The following is a 23210-nucleotide window of genomic DNA, read 5'->3' as shown; positions in this document are numbered from 1 at the left end:
TCTTCACCTCCCTTCAAAGCATTAAGCACCCAATGATTCCAGTCTCAAACCAACAGCAATTCTTTGCAATAACAAAATTCCAGCCTCTAGATCTCATGGAGGAGAGATCCATATATAGATGTTTGGAGAGAGGATGAGTCAGCTTGAGATCTGACTAGTGTCCTCTCCCTCTGTGAGTTCTTGATTCCACTTGGAGGTTCTTTCTTCCACTTGGAGATTTGGAACCTCTTACTCATCATAGTCGAATTCCCTGAGGCAAGTGTCATTTTGGAAGCTTCCTGGGTTTTGACACCTTGAGAAATGAGCTTGCCACATGTCCACTCTCACTCAGCGCAGGTAGCCAGTGTTGGCTTTGACATTTAGGGCAGGTAGGCAGTGTTTGCTTTGACATTCAGCGCAGACAGCTAGTGGAGCCACTGACATGATCCAGAATTGACTTGTTTTTGAGCAGTTTCTGGTGGAGAACTTCTGTAAATTGCTGTGGTTTGTTAGCCTTGTTCCTCTAGGGGTAGGAACAACATGTTTAGGGACTTTGGATCCCTTATATTATGGACATTTCATGCTCAATGCTGTAAGGCACAAAAATGTCTATAACAATGACCGTTTATGAGTGATTTGGCTGAACTGAGGGGACACACTCCATGTACATGTCACTTGTAGCTTTCCCATGTGGCCGGTTTCTCCATTGGACACCTGTAACATATCCTTTAACAAAATGGTTGCGGAAACTTGAGCTGGCTGCGGAAAGTGACACGTTTCTGCAGTTGTTTGAACAAAAATCTAAATCAAACAACAGTCATAAACATAGTTAGGAAACCATTTCATAAGCTCTTTTTAGACTAATATGCAATGATTTGACAGCTTAGTGGATGAAGTAAATGGAAAAAGAAGGCTGAAAGGGTATATATGGGAGTGCTGGTTTGGGACTCAACAGGTTTCTTCTAGTTGGGTTCCCCTACAAATCACTGTGTATTTATGATTTTTCTTATTACATGTCTATGCATGTTGTTCTAAATTGTGATTGTCATTCCGCAAATCAGTAGAGTCGAATTGTGTCTCTCTTTTTTTTTTTCAGTGTGAAATCTTGAGAAGTTGCAATTTCCATCAAATTTTTACAAAAATTTCAAGCATTATGTTTAAAAAAATTACATGAAAAATACCATATGAATTTGAAAGTGTCAAACTCATATGCTATTGGATAGAGGTTTCTCTCACGAATCAAACATGATCAACGCTGCCACTTAAGGACAAATTCTGCCCTAAGTCTGCTAGGCTACAAAATGTTGTTGCAAAGAGATCTACAGAAGTGGATCTAAAACTCTATTTTTTTAGGCTCTTAGAAGCTTGATCGAGTGTTTAAAATTTTCGATCAAGTGTTTAAGGTAAAAGATCAAATAGCTCAATCAAGGGTTTAAGAAACCCTCGATCAAGCCCTTTCTTAAACCCTCGATCGAGCCCTTAACGTGGCTAAGAAATGGTTTTATTGAGCTTTAAAGCTGGATCAATCCGATAGCTCGATCATGTTTTAAGGCTCGATTGAGCCACCCTTTTTACTTTCATTCCCGAGATGTATTTGCAGGGAATTGCAAAAAAATTGCTCCATTGAGCCCCTATCCTTGGGTTACATAGGATCTTGATCGAGAATTTGTTTTAATGCTCGATTGAGAAATATTTAAGCCTTCAAATAGCTTGTTCGAGAGCTTAGATATTATTTGACCGAGCGCTTAAAAAGGCTTGATTGAGTTGTTTTTTTTTACCCACACGACGCACTCACTTGCAGCAAAAGTGTAGCCCAAATCCATGCATATACACTTAAATTAATTAATAACTTGAAAATCCACATGAAACTAATCGAGAGCATCATCGAAATGATAAGGCAAGATCGCATACAAGTCAAAAAAGCGAAGAAACGTGTTTGGAGAGAATAATTTTGTGTGAAGGCTTACATTACCCTGCATCTCTACACAAACCAATGTGTGGAGGTGCATGAAACTTCATTTAACATACAAATAAAACATTAAACCACAATTTATTTATTTAATAATGGTTTGAAGAAAAAGTGGAAAAAGTGTTGTTATCGGCCATTAGGGAAAGTTTGAGGTCTAAAATGAGCCTCCTAAGAAAAATGTACAAGCAAAATAAACTTTATAAGAACCAATAGGATTAAAGATGATGATGTGAACCATAGGGATGATTCACCATTTTTTGAGCAAAAAAGTAAAAAGATTAAAAATAATAAAACTACTTTTTCAACTCGTATTTTAAACTTATCTCCCTAAGGTTTTACTCAAATTTTTAGTGGGAGTACTTATTGGATTTAAAATTTAATTCCTCATCCAAGTAGTACCCATGTTGCATACTTTTGATGGACACTTCTACATGAAAAATGAGAAATACATGAAGAAACGTGATTGCAATCACGTTTTCATGTATTTCTCATTTTTCATGTACCAGGTCCATTGAAAGTATGCAGCATGGGTACTCCTTGGACGAGGAATCAAATTATTCATCCAACGAGTGTTTCCTCTTGAAATTTGAGTAAACCCATAGGGAGATAAGTTGAAATTACAAGTTGAAAAAATAATTTTTTATTTTTTCCCTCTAAAATTTGATGATGTAATCTAATCTTATTTTATTATTTCCACTAATATTTTATAATTTACGTAGGAGGCCCATTTTAGACCTCTGAAATCCCCTAATGACTAATTCCAAAAGCATAAGCAATATTCTTCATTCATTACAAAAATAACCTATGAAATATGAATACACCCATTCTACATGCTTGTGCAGAAAGCTCCGCACATCAATGGTTGCCAGTTTGATATCCAGTTACAAGCTTTGCACAGGTGTAATAAAATAGTTTTACATAAGTCCCCTTCTTTCCTTTCTTTCCCCCTTCCTTTCACCAAACACAATGATTGGAATTTGTTACTATTTTTATTTGATTACCATTTGTCTACAGTGGGATATATTTTTCTAAGTCTGAGCTTTGAGATACATGAGATGTTTTTATGCCTCCTGAATCTTTTTCCATTGGTAAATTCCACTTTCTATTTTTATGGTAATATGATATATGTTGATTTACTAGCATTCTGGGTAACATCCATTGATCCAGACCTATCACCTTCACCACTATTTAACTAACTTCAATGTTGAGACTATGCTTCAAAATTTGGATGAGTTTCCTTGAGGTATTCTTTTTCATCTTCTGAATTGTTACGGAATTTCCATCCCCTTTGCTTAAGAGATTACCTCTTTTTATTTTTTGGTGCATTTATTTCATGTGTAAAAGAATTATGCAAATGTCCTATTTGAAACATGTTTGGCATATGAATGTTGTGTTCTCATAGTGTAACACCCATGTCCACTGAAATTTTTCATGTTTTATAAGAACATGATGAGGAATACCTTTGCTAAGGCTGATCTCTAAACATATCCTAGAATACATTTTCTAAGGTGTTGGTCATAGAGCTCAGACCCTGCATTACACACCTAGTTCCCTAAGGTGATGGTTAGAAAGTAAGCCTAATTGTACCTAGAGAGGCTGAAAGCTTTAGTCCATCATAGTCCCACCTAGATATATTTCTCTAGTCAGGAATCTAGTTTGTGGTACCATAAGTGCCTAAACTATTGATGGTTCATGCATTTTGAGATATTCCATATACTTGTATATGTATGTATGAATAGCTCCCTATTTAAGAGGGATTGTTGAAGAATGTAACTAGGTTCGTTCTTCATAAATTGTATTTGATTCATAATGAAATATATTTATAAAAATAAATAAAAATAATTTATTATTATTATTATTTCTTAAAGCAAGGGTTTCATGCTTGGGTCATCTTATTTTAAGTCAAAGTCCCCATTCAGGACTTATAGGATTTATACTAAGTCATTAGAGTCATTGTCCATTTAAAGAGACCCTTCTTGGGATTTTGAATCATGTAAAAATATTTATTGTGTCAAATAAGGTATTTGTCACCTCCACACCAATTCAGCCTCAAGGAGATCAAGTCGGCCTCAAACGGGATAATTCGACCTCACCGGAAGCATATGTATTGGAGCAGTTCAATTTTTTCGGAGGACACTCACACTCACAAGTTCGATATCTAAAAGGAAGAGAAGAAGTGTGAAGTTGCAGAAGGAGGGAAGTCGTTGGAAGAAGGAAGATCAAAGTTTCAAGGTTTGTCTCTCTCACTCATGTGGATTTATTGGGTTATTTGCTGGAAGGAAAAAGTTTCTGTTGGGTCAAAGTTTTTGCTGGGTTAGCAGTTGGATCAAAGTTTTTGTTGGGCTAATTGTTGGGTTGAAGATTTTTTTGGGCTACCACTGGGTCGAAGTTTTGCTAGATCAAAGTGATCCGGATTTAAACAGGAACGCAATAAAATACAGAGATAACCATAAAGACAGATATGCAGCGGAAATAAAACCTCAATTCATTACTGTAAAATACTGAAATATGCTTACAAACAGAAATGGAAATGAACCAGCTAGGGCGATGGTAGCTTATCTCTGAGAAGAGATGTGGTGGCTACATGCCTCTGAACTGTCTTACAATGAGGCTCGAAGGCCTATTTATTGTTGAGAAACAATGGAAAACCCTTCACATTCCAAAACCTAACCCTAGAAGATGAAACGCCAAATTGTGGGCCTCGTTTTTCGGTAAGTTGGTACATCAACTTCCCGGGGTCGTGAATTGGTCGTACTATCTCCGTTTGACGTGCATGATAGCCCGTTGGAAAGATCTTTCCGAGGACTATGACGGAAAAGACGATTTTTATCAAAAAAATCGTTGGCGGTGGATTTCCCAGAAAACGTCGTTTAGGGCCTCAAAACGGCTCCGAAAGTTTAGGACCCGAAAAACTGCTAAAAATAGTAAACTGTGCTATAATTAAGGAAACTGAAAAAAACTGTAACAAGCATTAGAGGGGATCCAAGTGGAATTAGCGGGTGGCCACCAATATCCACTTGGATCACAAAGTTTGGTTGTTGTTGCAAGTTGTTTCTACTAGGTTGAAGTTATTGTTGAATGCAGTATTACCTACAGAAGGAAGAAAGGGCTAACTTGCTATGGAGGAAGTTTGTGTCTAGGTCAAGAGTCTTCGATTATCGTGTGAAACTATTAAATAAGAGTTGTTGAATGGGTTTTCCCCCAGAAAGTGTTTTACCCTGGTTGTCACCCTACATCTAGTGTCTTTGATCTCTATTATATTATTTTCATAATTTCTTGATGAACTAAGATAAAATAAGAACACAAGAAAGTTGATAAGAACATAAGAATATCACATGTAATTATCAACATAAAGAAAATATTTCTTATTTTCTAACACCATTAATGGCAAGATCATTACATCATGACATGCTCTTCATCAAAATAAAGAACATTAATTGTTATTGGATCAGGTTACATAATAGAATTTAGAGAGAGAGATCATGAAGAGCAAGGAAGTCTTCAAGAAATAAAACACTTCGTCATAGACTCCCAAATTCTTCTTTTTTTCTGCCATCTCCCCTTTGGGTTTTATAGCTTTCCTTCTTGTGATCTCACTCACTTATTTGTTCTTGATCACCTTGGATTCCCTAAAACTCTAGTGTATCCATCCTTCTTTGGCAACCTCTAAAAATCCGATCATAATTTCCTTTTCATTTCTCTTGTGATCTTATCCTTCTTTGGAGGCCTCTTCATATTTCATCGTAAATACCTTTTCATTTATCTTGTGTGCCTCTTTCCCATGATTCTCGGAATTTGGTTGTTTCAATCATTCATTTTCCTTTTTCCAGTGATCTCTCGTACAACCATTTTCTGATCAAAACCTACTAAAAATTTTCCAAAATTGCTTTTCCAAAAATGGAGCACCCAATAAGATCACTATAAGGTCTAAATAAGGACAATTTTTATCAAGAAGATAATAATTTCAATCAACTAATGTAGCTAAATGATCATGATAATGATGAAGGTTAATTTAAGGTACTACTTAGGAATTATAGTGAAATTAGATTAAGTAGTGATACACCTACGAGTTTCTTTATACTAGGAATGAAGAAGATAAAACATAAATTTGAGATATTTCTCAAAGAGAAATATATATTAAAGATATAGACTAGTGATTGGTGAATGTCATAGTATTTTAAAATGACAAGATAGGGGGTTATGAAAACTTGTAATTGGTTAGGAATGACAAGTGATAAAATGGGAAAATGTTCAAAGGTTTAAATGGTTAAAGATAACAATTGAAGCATAAGAATGAATGTTCAAAGAAATTTTATAACAAGGAATTTTTTAAGGAATTTTTTGCTTAATGTTTAGAAACCTTGGCGAATCTTACTAGTCCCTAACATGCAAAGTGTAAAATGTTTGGATATATTTTTCTAAAAATATTCACATTTCTAATGATTTTGTATCATTCTCTATAAAAATTTAGTGACTTATAAGGTAAAATAATTGTATATTATAAAATGGGGGCAAATAAATTTTAGAGAAAATGGAAATTTGATGAATCGCTTTTTTTGAAAAATCATGGAAAATTAGCCCACCTATGAATATTAGCCCTTAAAATTTTCCATGTTTTCTAAGGAGACCTTGAGAAGGATCATGAATTTTTAATTTTGATATTGATTATTTAAGGAATGATTGTACAACCAATAACATCTTAATGATGAATTCACTAAATTTCCTTGGGGAGGGAAGAAAACATGACAAGATAGTTAGGTTGAAGATGACGAGACTCACTTGAAATTTAACGATGTACTTAAATGACTTGACCTATTGTTAAATTCTCAACTTTCTACTTGAAGGAACAAGAAAAGACTATTGAAAAATAAATTATAAGCTTGATGAAAACATGAAACTAATAGTATTAATAGATAACCTGGATCCTAGAGGGATGTTGAATAAGTGTATTTCATCATTAGTATTCATTTTTTATATAAAAAATGAGATTGATTTTCCTGATGAATCATGATAAGAATGCTATAGCGTATCATTGATCTCTATTTGATAAGTGTGATTCTCATATTTATGATGATATGATATGAGGATATATTGACATGTACTTCCAGTTATTATGATGGTATTTCAGGATGTGAAGCGTGTGGTTAAAGAATTCATATATTATGACATGCATGAGCATGAAGTTTTTACTATTCAGAATGTTTTCATAACAATGCTTTTATATTTTCGTCATGGCATACAAGAGTTGGCTTGTGAATTATTTTATTATGATGTTATAATGAATGCATTGGCTACATGTTGAGATGTGGGATTCACATGAATTCCACAAACGAACCAAGAGGGAACATTTATTTGATGTTCTTGTGGGAGCCCATACCTATGAGGGAGAATGTGTAAACCATACGGGTTGGGGAAAAACTAAATCAACACAACATATGCCAATTTGTTTTGTTGTATAACTCTTGATGTATAACTCTTGAGGAGCTATGGGACCATCTTGAGGAGGCCAAGTGGCCAGAATTGGATTGGGATGCCAAAGTACATAAGTGGTGTAAGGACTTCAATTCCTGAGGCTATGTACCTTAGTTGGTTCTAGAGGGAGTTGGGCCAACGTTGTGATATGTCGAGCATCATTCAATACTAGACCGATTGCCTGCCTTGGGGAAAATGAGGTCTAAGCCCCTATGTGAGTATTAGTGCCATGATATAAACTAAAGAGGTTGTATTCCTAATTCCGATAGTTGGGAAAGAGGCTTTAGATTCCTCTGGTTTTCCCCATGTTGTAATGTAACTTTCGATTCTTGTTGCTATAATAGTTCATCAGAGGGTGTTAGGCAAACATGGGGTAATAAATAAATCAAATAATAAATGAATATATTAACTTTGGGATGAATTTTCTTAAACAGGGTGTTGGTACCATTCCATTACCATATTTTTCTTCTAGAAACACCATCATTTTTCTACCTTTTTCCTCCATAGACCCCTTATATCCATCGAAATTGATTAATTAATAGCATTATAGTTGTTAGTTTGCATTAAAGTTAATTTATGAATTTTTATGTTAGAAATTAGGAATTTTCAATAAAAAGGTTACATGAAGTCATAACATCCTGTAAATGGTTTATCATCTGACACGTGGCATGACAGGCAAGCCAAAGCAATGAATGGGAACGAAACCTGGAATGTACAAGCATGGTAAAAAATCGATTCTACAACAAATCAAAAGCTCCTGGTTATGCGTTCCACGCTGGTCAAACCTCAGCCTTTTGGTTACAAAGGCAGTAAAAGCCATGGTTTCCCAAACCGGTTTCGTTTTCTTTTATTTTTGGAAATCGGTTTATATTAGAAATGACCAAAAATTATTCCATTGTAAAAGTAGAAACATCTGCTTAATGAATTTACGTTCGGTTCAGATAGGGATAGGCAGATAAAGACTGCATATTATTTTGTTTTCAAGGACAGTTACAGTTACAATTATTATCTCTGTACATCGTTTGAGACCAGAACTCTTGTATGTGAATGCAATCTTCAGCACTTGAATATAGTCATGGTTTTACTCCAGCAGTGTTTATGCGTTAATACTCTTGTTGCTTGAGTTTACTTCAGTGTACCATTGAAATGTGGACGGGCCCTGCGTGGATTGGCATACTCTTAATTTCATTTCGTTAGCAGTTTTTGAATTTTAATAGAATGCATAGTGTTTAGTGTTATTTCCATGTTTATGATTTTATCGATTTGATTATAAATTCTCACAAATGGTATTTATGGTGATAGCTTGAAGATTTTATCATTAGATCATTGAAGCATATCTTGTAAGAGATTTGATCCATAGTTATATTTTGAAGCATCTCCATAGACTTTGTTTTTCATGCATTTAAACTTTAGTGTGCTTTTGATTTTTCATGAATTCTCAAGTGCTAACTAGACATAGCTTTTGTGCATAGCATCCTTGTAAGAGGATTAAAATCTCAGTCTAGTAATACGTTGTATCTTTAGGAAAGTTAGATAAGTTAGGTGATCTGAGTGTTAAGGTGAGAGGAAACATATTTAACCTTCTGTAAAGAAGTACTGTAACCTATCACAATAAACACTTAGTTAGGAATCCTTTATGTCTATAGATTTTAGACGCATGCCTCGAAGTTTACTTACCCTGGTTGATAATAAATCTAGTCTAATCTAGTACCCTAGATTAACCACTACATTTTTGCGCCGTTGCCGAGGAGGCGTAGTTAGAGGGCTTAAAAAAATCATTTTTTTTTTTTTAAATAGACAAAAACAAGCAAAAACATACATTTAATTTTAATTCATCATGTTTACTTATGCCTGGATCTAGAGATAATAAAGGTAGATTCATAAAACCCCCCATCAAAAAACTAACCTACCATCAGGAGCAGACCCTTTAGGAAAAGTTGAACACACAACATCAGCTGCGGAAGTCACCATACAAACATTAGAGGATAAATAGAAATCAGGGCAAAGACTTACACTCATCGAGAGGCAAATTCTATTAGCACACAAATCACAGAAGAAACATTTCCCTGAATCCTCTATAAAAGGAGAAAGTAGCACAGTAACTCAACAATCTTTCCTTGAACTTCTCTTTGAAACAAGTGACACTGAACAAGAAAATAAATCAACAGAGGAAAATATCAAAATGGCTGAAGAAGGACATGGATCAGAAAGAGGACCACCAAATCAAGGTCAAGAGGAAGAGTCAACCTTTAAATTTCCTATCCAAGAACCAGAAGAGGATGACGAAATAAAAATGAAAAACATACCCCCATCTGTGCTACCAAACTTTTATGGAATGGCTTCAGAAGACCCAGATTCATTCTTGTTTGGGTTTGACATTGTATATCGAACATATGGTTACACAGATGATGCCCATAGGCTTAGACTCTTCCCAACAACATTAAAAGCATCAGCATTAAGATGGTTCATGGGGCTTGGTGAACATGCGATAACTTATTGGGATAGCATGAGAAGAATATTCCTAAAGAAATACCAATCTTATTGTATATCGAAAGATTCCAAAGATGATATCTTTAGGATGAACCAACAAGAGGATGAAAATTTAGAGTACTTAGAGCGACTTGTTTACAATTTACAAAAATCAAAACACAGAACCATGCCTCTTGATATGATTCGAACAATATTCTTGAAGGGCATTTGAGAGGAATACTTAAATGATCTTAATTTGATGGGCAAAGGTGATATTTCCACTTTACCTTTTGAAGAAATTGCTGAGTTATGTGAAAAGTATTATAAGAGAAAAGCCAAAATTGGAAAGAGAAACATATCATCCAAAGCCACAAAATCGGCTTCAGCAAGTGTCATAAGGGCTGAAATAGGGAATCTGTTAGAAGAATTCAAAACAAATCTATTAAGTACCTTGGGAACTCAAATTGACACTCTCAAAGCTAAGAAAAGACAAGAAGAGGAAGATCAAATGATGGCTATTTTTTTTCCAAAATGCCAGAAGAAACATGCCTTAAAAGACCGCCCATTAGAAAACATTCAAGTTTGTGCCTTTTGTACTGAAAATCATGATATATTTCATTGTTGTAAATTCAAGGTTTTGAAGAATTGTAATGTGGCAGCTAACACAGATATGGAAAATATGTATTACATGGGCGCAAAGAGACCATGGCAACCAAAACCAACACCTCAAGGTATGTTCCCAAACCAGAATTTGTAATTTCCTGTACATGATCAGATGTATGCTCAGAATTCGTGGAATGTACCCATGCCATGGCAGCACCAAAATTATCCCCAACAACAATGGAGACCATCTCAGCAATACTCTCAACAATATCACTCATATCCTCAACCATACCAACCATATTCATAGCCATATCAACAATATCATCAGCCATATTCGCCATATCCTCAATCATATCAGCAATATCCTCAGCAACAAGTTGTTTACCCACATCAACCTCAACCCACTCAACAAGCATTGCCTGCTCCTCTACCAATAAATTCACCACAATTACAACTTCCATCTAACCCACAACCTCCTAGACCTACTCAAATCACTGCTCAACCTGTACCAAATCCAAATAACAGAGCAGAGAGACCAGCCTACAATGTAGATGAGGGAACCTCATATCCCACATCACCCTTGCAAAATATCAATTTGAGGTCTGGTAAGATACTTCACAAAGAATCTCCAACAGCTGATAAATAAGAAGAAAACGAAGAAAATGAAAATGAAACTCCAATTCAAAGGAAACAAAATGATGACATCAAAAATAAACAAATGCAACCGTTGCATCCACCACCTTTCCAGACCGACTGGTCCAAACAAAACTTCCCATGTCTATACCACAATTTGATGTTTTAGATGAGCTAAAGAATGTCTATATAAAAATTCCACTACTACAAGCCATAAAAGACATTCCCATATATACTAAAGCCATCAAAGAACTGTGCCTTAAAAAGCCTACTAGGAAAAGAGTTGATCCACAAACCATTCATGTTATTGGACATTTGGCTGGCCTTATGACAAACACCATTTCAATGGAAAAGTATGTTGATCTTGGTATTCCCACAGTCACTACAATCATTAACAACATACATATTCCAAACACCTTAGTTGATCTTGGGGCCGCAATAAATGTGATGACTCTTGAAACCATGAAAACACTACAGCTCACAAACTTGCAACACACAACAATTGTTCTAGAACTCGCTGATAGGTCTAAAGTGATTCCTGAAGGGATTTTGGAGGACATAATTGTTTCACTGGACTCTTGGGAGTATCCAGTGGACTTTTTAGTTCTTCAACCAAAATCCAATTTAGGAGGACACCCTATCACCCTTGGTATATGATGGTTAGCAAGTGCTGATGCATTCATAGGATGTCGATTGAGTAATATGATAATTTCACAAGGAACTAAAAGAAAACAACTCACTCTTTACCCATCAGCACAATCACCAACAGTAGCACACAATTTATGGCTTGACGATAAATACAATGACAAAGAAGAAGTTCAATCTGTTTTTAGCATCAACCAAATCTATGATTTTCAAGAACATAATAATGATGATTTGGTAGAGTTGTTCCTTTCTCAACTTGATGTTTTCGAAAATTTGAGAAATGACCAATACCATGCTGCAGATGAACTTTTGGCACAAAATTTTCAAGAAACATGCACCATTCAATCTTTGCAAACAACATTTCACAACATTTTTCCTATCCAATCCATCAAAAACACACACATAGAGTAAGACCATAGAGATTAGTCCAGGAAAAACTTTGAATATTAACACTCACCTCGACTCATCTCAGGAGGAAAAATTGATTCAATTACTGAGAAAATACCAGAAAGCATTTGCTTGGGACTACACCGATATGCACAGAATTCACCCTGAAACATGCACTCACCATATTTATATGGATAGTAATATCAAACCAGTGAGGCAACCGCAGAGACAAATGAATCCCATGCTTCAGGATATTGTTAGAGAGGAATTACAAAAACTGTTGAAATTCAATTTTATCTATCCTATCTCTGACAGTCAGTGGGTATCCCCATTGGTAGTAGTGCCCAAGAAAAATGGTAAGTGGCGGATTTGTGTTGATTACAGACAATTGAACAAAGCAACTCTCAAAGATTATTTCCCACTACCATTTATTGACCAAGTGCTAGACACATTAGCTGGGAAATCATCATTCTCTTTTCTTGATGGTTTCAGTGGCTACAACCAGATCAGGATAGCCTTAGAGGACCAAGACAAAACCAATTTTACCTGTCCCTAGGGCACTTATGCTTATAATGTTTTTCCATTTGGACTTTGCAATGCTCGAGCTACATTTCAGAGCGCTGTATTAGCTATTTTTGCTGATTTAGTTCATGATTGTGTTGAAGTTTACATGGATGATTTTTCAGTGTATGGTAATTCATTTGAGCATGCATTAGAGAATCTTGAAAAAGTTTTGAAGAGATGTATTGAAGCTAATCTGTCCCTGAGCAATGAAAAGTGTTTTATGATGTTAAATGAGGAGATAGTATTAGGCCACTATATTTCTTTTCAAGGCATTAAAGTTGATCCATCAAAAATCCAGATCATTGTCAATTTGCCAATTCCAAAGACTCAAAAAGAGGTAAGAAGTTTCCTTGGGTATGCAAGCTATTACAGAAGGTCTATTGAACATTTTAGTAAAATAGATTCACCTCCGTTTAAACTTCTAACAAAAGATACACATTTCAACTGGAATGAGAATTGTCAGCAAGCATTTGAAACACTCAAAGAAAAGTTATCAACCACACCAATCTTAAAAGGACCTAATTGGAACCTACCATTTCACATCTTTACAGATGCATCTGATACTGCAATAGGTGCCTCATTAGGCCAAAAAGAGGAGTCTTGTCATTATGCCATCTATTTCATTAGCAAAAATCTAACACCTGCAGAATTAAACTACACAGTCACAGAAAAAGAAATGCTTGCCATCATACATGCTGTGAATAAATTCCGACATTATATAACTAGTTATGAGGTTTTTGTACATACTGACCATTCTGCCATTAAGCATTTAATGAATAAACCAGTAACTAGTGGCAGAGTTACCAGATGGTTGTTATTGTTACAGGAATTTAATATCACAGTGTTAGATAGACCAGGTAAGGAGAATCAGGTGGCATCTTTTCTTTCTAGACTGCAAAATCAAGGTGAGGTTGTTTCAGTTGAAGATTCTTTTCCCGATGAAAATTTATTTGCCATTTCAATAGTGAATCCTTGGTATGCTGACTTGGCCAATTATTTGTCCATGGGAAGAACACCTCCATACTTTACTCCAAAGGAAAAGAAGAGGCTAGTCAAACAAAGTGCTCGATACTCATGGATTAATGGCGATTTATTTTACATTGGTTATGATATGATTATTAGACGATGTGTAAGAAATGATGAGATAATTGATATTTTAAAATCTTGCCGTGATGAACAGTGTGGTGGGCATTTTGCAGCTAAACGAACAACATTCAAGATTCTTAGTCTTGGATACTATTGGCCATCTATTTTTAAGGATTCCAAGAAGTACATGAAGAGTTGTGATAGCTGTCAAAGAATGGGTAGGCCAACAGCTACGGATGAGATGCCACTTCAGCCTCAAGTACACCTAGAGCCATTTGAAAAATGGGCTCTAGATTTCATAGGACCCATTAATCCAACTTCAAATGGTAAGAAGTACATCCTAGTATGTACTGATTACGTAACAAAATGGGCTGAATCCAAAGCACTAGTTCGGGCAACTGAACAAACAGTGGTAAACTTCCTTTTTGAAGAGATTTTTGTAAGGTATGGAGTACCAAGGGAGATAGTGACTGATCAAGGTACTCAGTTTACTTCAAAGCTAGTGAAAGACATCACAGAAAAATATCAAATCAAGCACAGAAAAAGTACACCTTACCATCCACAGGCCAATGGACAGGTGGAATCCACAAATAAAACTTTGGAAGGAATTATCACTAAGACCATAGCAATGAACAAAAAGAATTGGGAAGTGAAGCTCAAAGATGCACTGTGGGCTTATAGAATCACGTGGAAGAATACTACAGGATTTACACGATATCAGTTGGTGTATGGAAAAGAGGTAATGCTTCCTATTGAGTTTCAAATACATACTTTTAAGATGGCTGTAGATTTGGGAATTGATCTTAATGAAGCACAACAAGAAAGAATTCAGCAGTTGAACCAGCTGGATGAAATGAGGCAGCAAGCAGAGGAGACCACACTCCTCATGCAGAAACAAAGGAAGCAGTGGCATGATGCACACATCAAGAAGAAATAGTTTAAAGAAGGAGACTGGGCTTTACTCTTTGACTCTAAATTCAGAGATCATAAAGCCAAATTCACCACACATTGGATGGGCCCATACGAAATAGTTCAAGTTTATGACAATGTATCAGTCAAGCTTATTACCATTGATGGAGAAGGCCACCCCTTTATTGTCAATGGCCATCGCTTGAAACTTTACCATAAGCCCATCACGAAGCAAGATTTTCTTCAAATGGTATCTCAGCCAAGGGAGGTTGAGATATTGTAGCCTTCAGCTATAGTATCTCTAAGTTAGTTCATTTCATTTGAATTTAGAAATTTAAAAAAAATAAAATAAAAAATAAATAAATAAATGAATTAATTAGAAAAAAAAAAGTTAAAAAAAAAATTAAAAAAAATAATAATGGTTTAGATGTGAAAACCAGACTCTGGCACACTCTAACCCAGAATTCTTACTTGAAAACCAATTCTTTGGCTGGTAAGAATTCCTTTTCTTTTTGTTTCCTATTTGATTCTTCGATTGAATAATGACTTGAGGACAAATCAAAGCTTTAGTGGGGGAAAGCATCATCATTTTTGTTTTTATCTCATCTCCTCCTTGTAAATTCTCAAAGAGTTTGTTTCAACACTTCAGTATTTCAATAAAGAAGTTGTTTTTGTCTTTGTTCTAATCAGAGGGACCTATTTAAAGCACTATGCAGTGGGACCTGTTCTGTTCAGAAGACCATGTTACCAGCACCAACATTAGAGGGACCTGTTCAGCAAACATAAAAGGGACATGTTAGTGACTGCTATCTCAAGTTACTTCAGCAAAGATTCAACAAAGTTTCAACAGAGATTCAAAGGTTGCTCGTCACCGAAGCTTCATCAAACACCAAAGATCAAGGAAGCTGCACACATATAGTTCTTTTCCAGATTTCAAAGAGGCTGCACAAACATTTTCCAGATCTCAGAGGGACCCGTTGTATCCAAATTCATCTCAGAGGGACCTGTTATGGACAGCAAAAGATTAGTCATATCTAAACAAGAAAGACCAGTCCTACCTATGCATGCCAACTCAACTCTTGATCAACCAATAAAAGTGTAATGTATTGTTGTAATTCTTATTTTTAACATTTAAATTCTTAGATTATTTCAGTGTTAAATGTGATGACTATGACTGCTTATGATCAATTTCAAAAACACCCACATATCCATCACCCTTGTCATATTCCTAATTCCTATCATTTCCCAACACTCTAGCCTATCCCCATACTCCTCCTACGATTTTAAATCCTCTATTATACCACCCTCCCAACCTTGTTATTAACTCCTTATCGGCCATCAAACTTTACTATCGGTTCAACATCTCCCTATTCGGCCAAGTACCAATGAGCAAGGGACAGGTGGTGAACTATTGGAAAGCCAAATGTTACACGGTTTCATTAATTATTTTTGAATTGGCTAAGTTATAACACGATTGTTCGACCAAGTCGACTCATGCAAACAACTATCCGTTATTATACTCCAGTACTCCATACATGCTTACGACATTCTCATGATGATATTCATACGTACAGTTACTCCTCTGTCATTGAAATATGAATACGCTATGTTATTATTATAGTGAATTGGGTCAAGTTGGTTGTTAAAATTTCATTTCATTTTTAGTTGTAAAAAGGGCGTTCCATACTAGCAATTCAAGTGCTGTGATTTCAAAAACAAAGGCCGAGAACAGCAAGTGCTACGAAAGGAAAGCACAGTAATTGGGCTCACAAGTTTCCACCTCCGCCATAATTCAAGGACAATCATCTGATCACTACTTAAGCCATTGAAGGAGCTGATCTCGAAGAACAGTGGGCGCCACCAGGTCAGTTGTGTGGAGTTAAAAACAGAGGTAACAAACCAAAACACCCTTGTTAAATTAGTAAGCATAAACGAAGAGGGTTAGAGCAGGAATTTCTCTGTCAAAATGACTAATAGAGTAGAGCCAAACACATTTAATAGTTCTCAGTACCACGATGACTGCATTGCAATTTTAAGAGAAAAACAATGGCTACCCTTCTTGGAGAAGTTTAATGGGAGCAATGAGGAAGTAACTAAACAGTTTTCCTTTACATTTAATGGGGAGAAAGCATTGATAGGCAATTTCTCATTTAGGATCTCAAAAGACACCATAGCACAATCCTTGGGGATCAGCCTAGAAGGAGAAAAATACTCCAAAACAAAACAATTCAAAGAAAAATCATGGACCCAATTCATGTCCAGGTCGAGGGTTTCATCTGTTAACTGGAAGAAGGGTGTCCCTAGGAGCTGGCTGATACATCCATGGGGTGAAATGGTGTAAATCATTCAAAATTTGTTACATGTGAGGGTCGTTACAGCATAGTCTTTTTATACCACATCAAACTCATGTTACATTTAAAAGGGAAATGCACCATTAGTTTACCATATTTCCTCTTGCAGAGCTTGACCAAGATTTTAAAAACTATCCAAAAGAAAAAGGGTAATGAAGATAAAAGTTTATGTCATTTTGGGTTAATTAAAATTCTAATTGAATTTGAATTACAGAGAAGGGGAAAAACATGGAAGGAATTTCTGGCTGCCAATCAAATCAAAGATGGAGAGGATGAACAAGAACAATAAGAGCACTCAGGATTTATGCTTGGCGTTGATGAAGAGATCCCTGTGCGCAAATCAAGCAATGTCCCTCCACCCGGTAGTAGTGTGAGGACGAGAAAAATGAGACAAGAGGCTGCCCAGAAAATGGAGCAAGATAAAATTTTCACTACATATACAAGAAGTTCCAGGAGAGCACAAAAGACCCAGCCACAAGAAGATCAACCAGAATCAAATGCCCATGCACCGATGGACATCGAGAGCAGTGCTCACTCACAACCTGGACCAGAAGCCGAAATGGAGGTTGAGAGCAACAATAGGCAAGGAAAAGAGTCACCACCTGCAATTAAGAAACAAAGGAGGCTGGAAAAGAAAATTGAAAGGTTAGAAACAAGAACTGATGGAGGCCAACATGCTGGAGAAAGTCATCAAGAAAGAGAATGAAATGCTGAGAGCACAGAGTAAGGAGACTCAGCAGAAAAATGAAAATTTGAAGGAGAAAATCAAAGAACTCGAGGCTGAACAAACTGACATTTGCAAGTGGGCAACCAAATGGTATATCCAAAAGAAAGCCCTCAAGGAGAAATACAAGAGTTTGAAACATGAGCTCCACATTCAGAAAGATGCCCAAGCTAAGAAGAACATAGATGCATTGTTAAAAGCAGCAGAAGTATAGGCAGGAACAGAGTATAGAGGCAACACATCAGGATTAGCATGAGGACATGCTAAGTCATTAAGCTTGGGGGAGATGTTGGTACCATTCCATTACCATCTTTTTCTTCTAGAAACACCATCATTTGTCTACCTTTTTCCTCCATAGACCCCTTATATCCCTCGAAATTGATTAATTAATAGCATTATAGTTGTTAGTTTGCATTAAAGTTAATTTATGAATTTTTATGTTAGAAATTAGGAATTTTCAATAAAAAGGTTACAGGAAGTCATAACATCCTGTAAATGGTTTATCATCTGACACGTGGCATGACAGGCAAGCCAAAGCAATGGATGGGAACGAAACCTGGAATGTACAAGCATGGTGAAAAATCGATTCTACAACAAATCAAAAGCTCCTGGTTATGCAGTCCACGCTGGTCAAACCCCAACCTTTTGGTTACAAAGGCAGTAAAAGCCATGGTTTCCCAAACCGGTTTCGTTTTGTTTTCTTTTTGGAAATCGGTTTAGATTAGAAATGACCAAAAATTATTCCATTGTAAAATTAGAAACATCTGCTTAATGAATTCGGTTCAGATAGGGACAGGCAGATAAAGACTGCATATTATTTTGTTTTCAAGGACAGTTATAGTTACAACTATTATCTCTGTACATCGTTTGAGACCAGAACTCTTGTATGTGATTGCAATCTTCAGCACTTGAGTATAGTCACGGTTTTACTCCAGTAGTGTTTATGCGTTAATACTCTCGTTGCTTGAGTTTACTTCAGTGTACCATTGAAACGTGGACGAGCCCTGCGTGGATTGGTATACTGTTAATTTCATTTCCTTAGCAGTTTTTGAATTTGAATAGAACGCATAGTGTTTAGTGTTATTTCCATGTTTATGATTTTATCAATTTGATTAGAAATTCTCACAAATGGTATTTATGGTGATAGCTTGAATATTTTATCGTTAGATCATTGAACCATGTCTTGTAAGAGATTTGATCCACCGTTATATTTTGAAGCATCTCCATAGACTCTGTTTTTCATGCATTTAAACTTTAGTGTGCTTTTGATTTTTCATGAATGCTCAACTGTTAACTAGACACAGCTTTTGTGCATAGCATCCTTGTAAGAGGATTAAAATCTCAGTCTAGCAATACACTGTATCTTTAGGACAGTTAGATAAGTTAGGTGATCTGAGTGTTAAGGTGAGAGGAAACATATCTTAACCTTCTGTAAAGAAGTACTGTAACCTATCACAATAAACACTTAGTTAGGAATCCTTTATGTCTATAGATTTTAGACGCATGCCTCAAAGTTTACTTACCCTGGTTGATAATAAATCTAGTCTAATCTAGTACCCTAGATTAACCACTATAGAGGGGTAGTATGTAATGCCCTGTATTAATAATATCAATAATAATAATAATAAATGAGATACTAATAATACATAAATAAATAAAATAACAAATAACAAATAACGAAGAAAAGATAATAATAGACTAAGATTTTGAATATATATAAAGAGATAAAAGTTGCCATGATGACACATCTATATTGTGCACATTCGGATATTTTTTCAATCCCCTTACCATATTGAGGAGGAATAATAGATGCATCGAAGAAGATAAGGATCTCAATTGTCTCAGTTCACTGATAAATGTGGGCTTGCTTTGCACAAATGAATCTCCTCAAGGATGAACTACTATGTTGGGCATTCTAAGCACATTGCAAAACATTAGAGACACTTTATTGGGCTCTACTTCCATTCCCAAATTCCAATCAAATCTAACACATTTGTTGAGTAGTACAAGTACTACTATCAACAACGTTTGTGAAGGCCAAAGTTCTTCCACATCTTAGTCCATTCTAGCAAAGTGGAATTTATGTGACTAAACTATGAAGTAATTTGAGTCTTATTTCCACAGATATTTGTTATTAATTCTATGCAAATGTGAACAATAGAATTAGATTCACTATGAATGGTGTTTTAAAAATGTCTTTATGATTATAAAATTTCTTATCCTATCTTTAAAAAAAATTATATTCAATATCTTTTACATCTATACTCTTCTGGTATTAAATACATAAGGAATTTTGTATTTCTTTCAACTTATTATACTATAGAAATATATTTTAGTTCTAGAAATTATTGAAGAAAATATCACAATGAATATAATTCTAATAGATGAATATAACTGCTGTTTTTTATGATTTATGATTTGGATATGATACTAGAATTGTTATGATTTATGATAATCATAGGGACATCCATACCCTATTTAAGAGGTTGTGTATCTTGCCGCGTACACTAGTAATAGAGTAAAAGGTTAGGTGTTATTGTCCTACCACGAAACATGTGATAAGCCCTTTCCCTCAAAGGTGTGGAGTTATGCAGCAACAAACAAGCCTTTACATATTAACCATTCCTCCTTTTTCCAACAACCCAGAGATACCCTGATTCAGGGCCACGTTAGTTTTGTTAATCCTAAATTATCAAAGCCATTATCGATTCTTGAAAATTATCATTGATAATGGATGTTATGGATGTTAGAGTAGTGGTAGTTATATTTTTATAAAGTTTTTGTAGATTCATGTTGCGTGGGTATTATTCAAAGAAAACAATGTTTTGTAGATTTTATGTGAATTTCATGTTGTGTGGGTATTCTTCAAAGAACCCAAGCACTCCCTAGTATGGTGGCAGCTATTCCATTTGGACATTTGGACATCTTGCATAAAGAACGTTTCAGTGAAGCAAAGGTTGTGGAGGATCATAAAGGGCAAGGAGGTGTGGTCCTACTAACATTGCTTTTGGTATCTTTGAAGAATATGATGACGATGCACACTATAACTTCAACTCTGCTCTATTGTAAATCATCATAGTATTCCTATATGAATCATAATATACCATCCATTTAAGACCTCAAATAAATCGAGTGTCGTATAGGCAAATTGTGTTAAGAGATGTTTTCGCATTCCCACTATATTTAAGTTAAGTTATTTTTTTTAAATCTCGTTGACCAACATTGTGGTCCATTATTGGACTTTGACCAACATTTTGGTCCTTTATTGGACTTTTGTACATTAAGAAACCTATTGATACAATTGTAGGCATTGATTATTTTATCTACTTCTGCAAACAATTGTAAACAATTGTAGGCTTTGAAACATATTGATAATGAGACTTGTTGATTATATAACCCACATGGAAGACTTTGCAACCAACTTCTTGTCGTTGATGCTGTCGAACTGAAAGAATTGGGCGCTCTGACAGCAGACTTGACAAAGTGATTGGTTGATTGAGGTGTTTGAACCATCAAAGAAGACTTGCACGGTTTCATTTGAAGATCTTGGTGCTATGCTCCTTCAAAAAGAGCAGCGCATTTACAAATTCAAAACAAGCAAGAAGGAAGGAAATTCATAGTCCAGAGAATCTTGAACAACAAGGAGGGACATTTTCACAAAATAACTATGAACACAAGTACAAACAAAATAGGAATATCATGACTAGGAGAAGATGTTGGTTTGCACCATCTAAGATGGGGGATATCATGTTTGGAGGTGACGGGACTGCAGTTTATTTGTTTTATTTGTAGTGCAAGTTTGGTATAAGTGAAAATTTAGATTGTATATACAATTCAGCATGGCGAGAACTTACCTGAAACTCCACATTTGAATCACTAAGCAAAGTTGGAAGCTAAGAAAGACAAATTTCAGCGGCCATATCCCATATCCCATGCATCCCTGTAAAGGAAAACACAATAAGAACCTCAATCAACAAACCACATTTAGGCATGAACTATAACCTCAATCAACAAACCATTTAGACATGAACAATAATAATGATGAAAGTAAGGTTTCCAAAACATATTACCACGTGGGAATCATGTTGATGAGCAGGTGCCAAGGGTGGAAAAGAAAGGGGAGAACAGTTCGCAATCCCCAATCAAGAAATTTCAGAAGAGACTTGCAACTAGAAGGTCTTGTCGAGACAACTTCTGAAACAGTTCTGCAACAAAACCGCTTTGTAAGTACAAGAACCTGTAACTGCTAAAAAGTTGAACACATCCAAAACCGAAGTAATGAGCATGGATAGAACCTGTAACTGCTAGAAAGTTGAACACACAAAACCAAATTCTTTAATGAAGGTAAAAGCTCTGCTCGAAAAAATGCTGATGGAAGTAAAACACACAGGGAATTTGGTAGCACAGAAATTCTGTACATCCAAATGCTTTGGGTAAATTCCATCACGACATAGATGCAATTTTTTGCTATTGTCGCAGTCATCCACACTCCATCAGTACACCTTCCACCTACCACATCCAAAAGAGACCCCGAAAGTGATTTAACTAATAAGATTTTCTACTATTTTGTTTTCCCATGGATGATATCACCATAATGTTTACCTCCCAGTTTTTAAGAACTATGTCATAAATTCAAAAAGTAATTAAATTTTCCAGAGATAGATTTTCATAACTCAGTTCTGTTGGTATCTGAAGCCCGTCCTTGAGAGCAAGCATTCCATTGTTTTCTACTTTGGCTCTTTGGATAGGAACAATGCAAGCAAAGAAGGGTGTTAATCCATGTTCCCATAGCCTTAGTTTTCAATCTCGTAGGATCAATCGAGCCCCAATAAGTTCAGAAATCTTCCACGCATCGCAAGTCTTTTCTAGTATTTCGATGGAAACCTTCATGTGTTAAAATAAGATAATTACTCTTGCATGAGGAGTTAGCTAAAAATAGAAAATTAGTTAACTGAGTGATTGCATGATTGAGTGTTTGAATGTTGAGTCAAGTGAGTTAAGTGATAGACTACTTTGAGTGTGAGATTGCATGTAGTTGCATGTTAAGAAATTTTAGGCAGTTGGCTAGTTGGAAAAAGTTTAAATACCTTTCACCAGGTTCAGTGTAATCATTATGTTTTGTGTGATCAATAGAAGAGCAACAACTCATGTTTTATGTGTGAATTGTGTTTTCTGTCTTCTGCCTTTCCAACAAATTGGTATCAAAGCAAGGTTTGAGACAGAGAAAATATGCAGTTGTGGCATTAAGTGAGTTATAAGAGAATCGAAATTTTGGAACTAGTCGAGCTTGAGCTCGTTTGGTCCACAGACGGCATAAAAAAAACTCTTTGTGTTTTGAAAAAGCAGTCACAACTGCCATCAACATCCATGTGCGGGTGCTATCTAAGAAGTCAATAGCAGCTTATAGAGCCACTGCTAT

Source organism: Pinus tabuliformis, chromosome 7 (assembly GCF_031772625.1).
Source record: "Pinus tabuliformis cultivar Carrire ecotype Pingquan chromosome 7, CPIR1, whole genome shotgun sequence".
Classification (NCBI taxonomy): Eukaryota; Viridiplantae; Streptophyta; class Pinopsida; order Pinales; family Pinaceae; genus Pinus; species Pinus tabuliformis.
The sequence above is the reverse complement of the archived record's forward strand: the minus strand, read 5'-3'. Positions refer to the sequence as shown.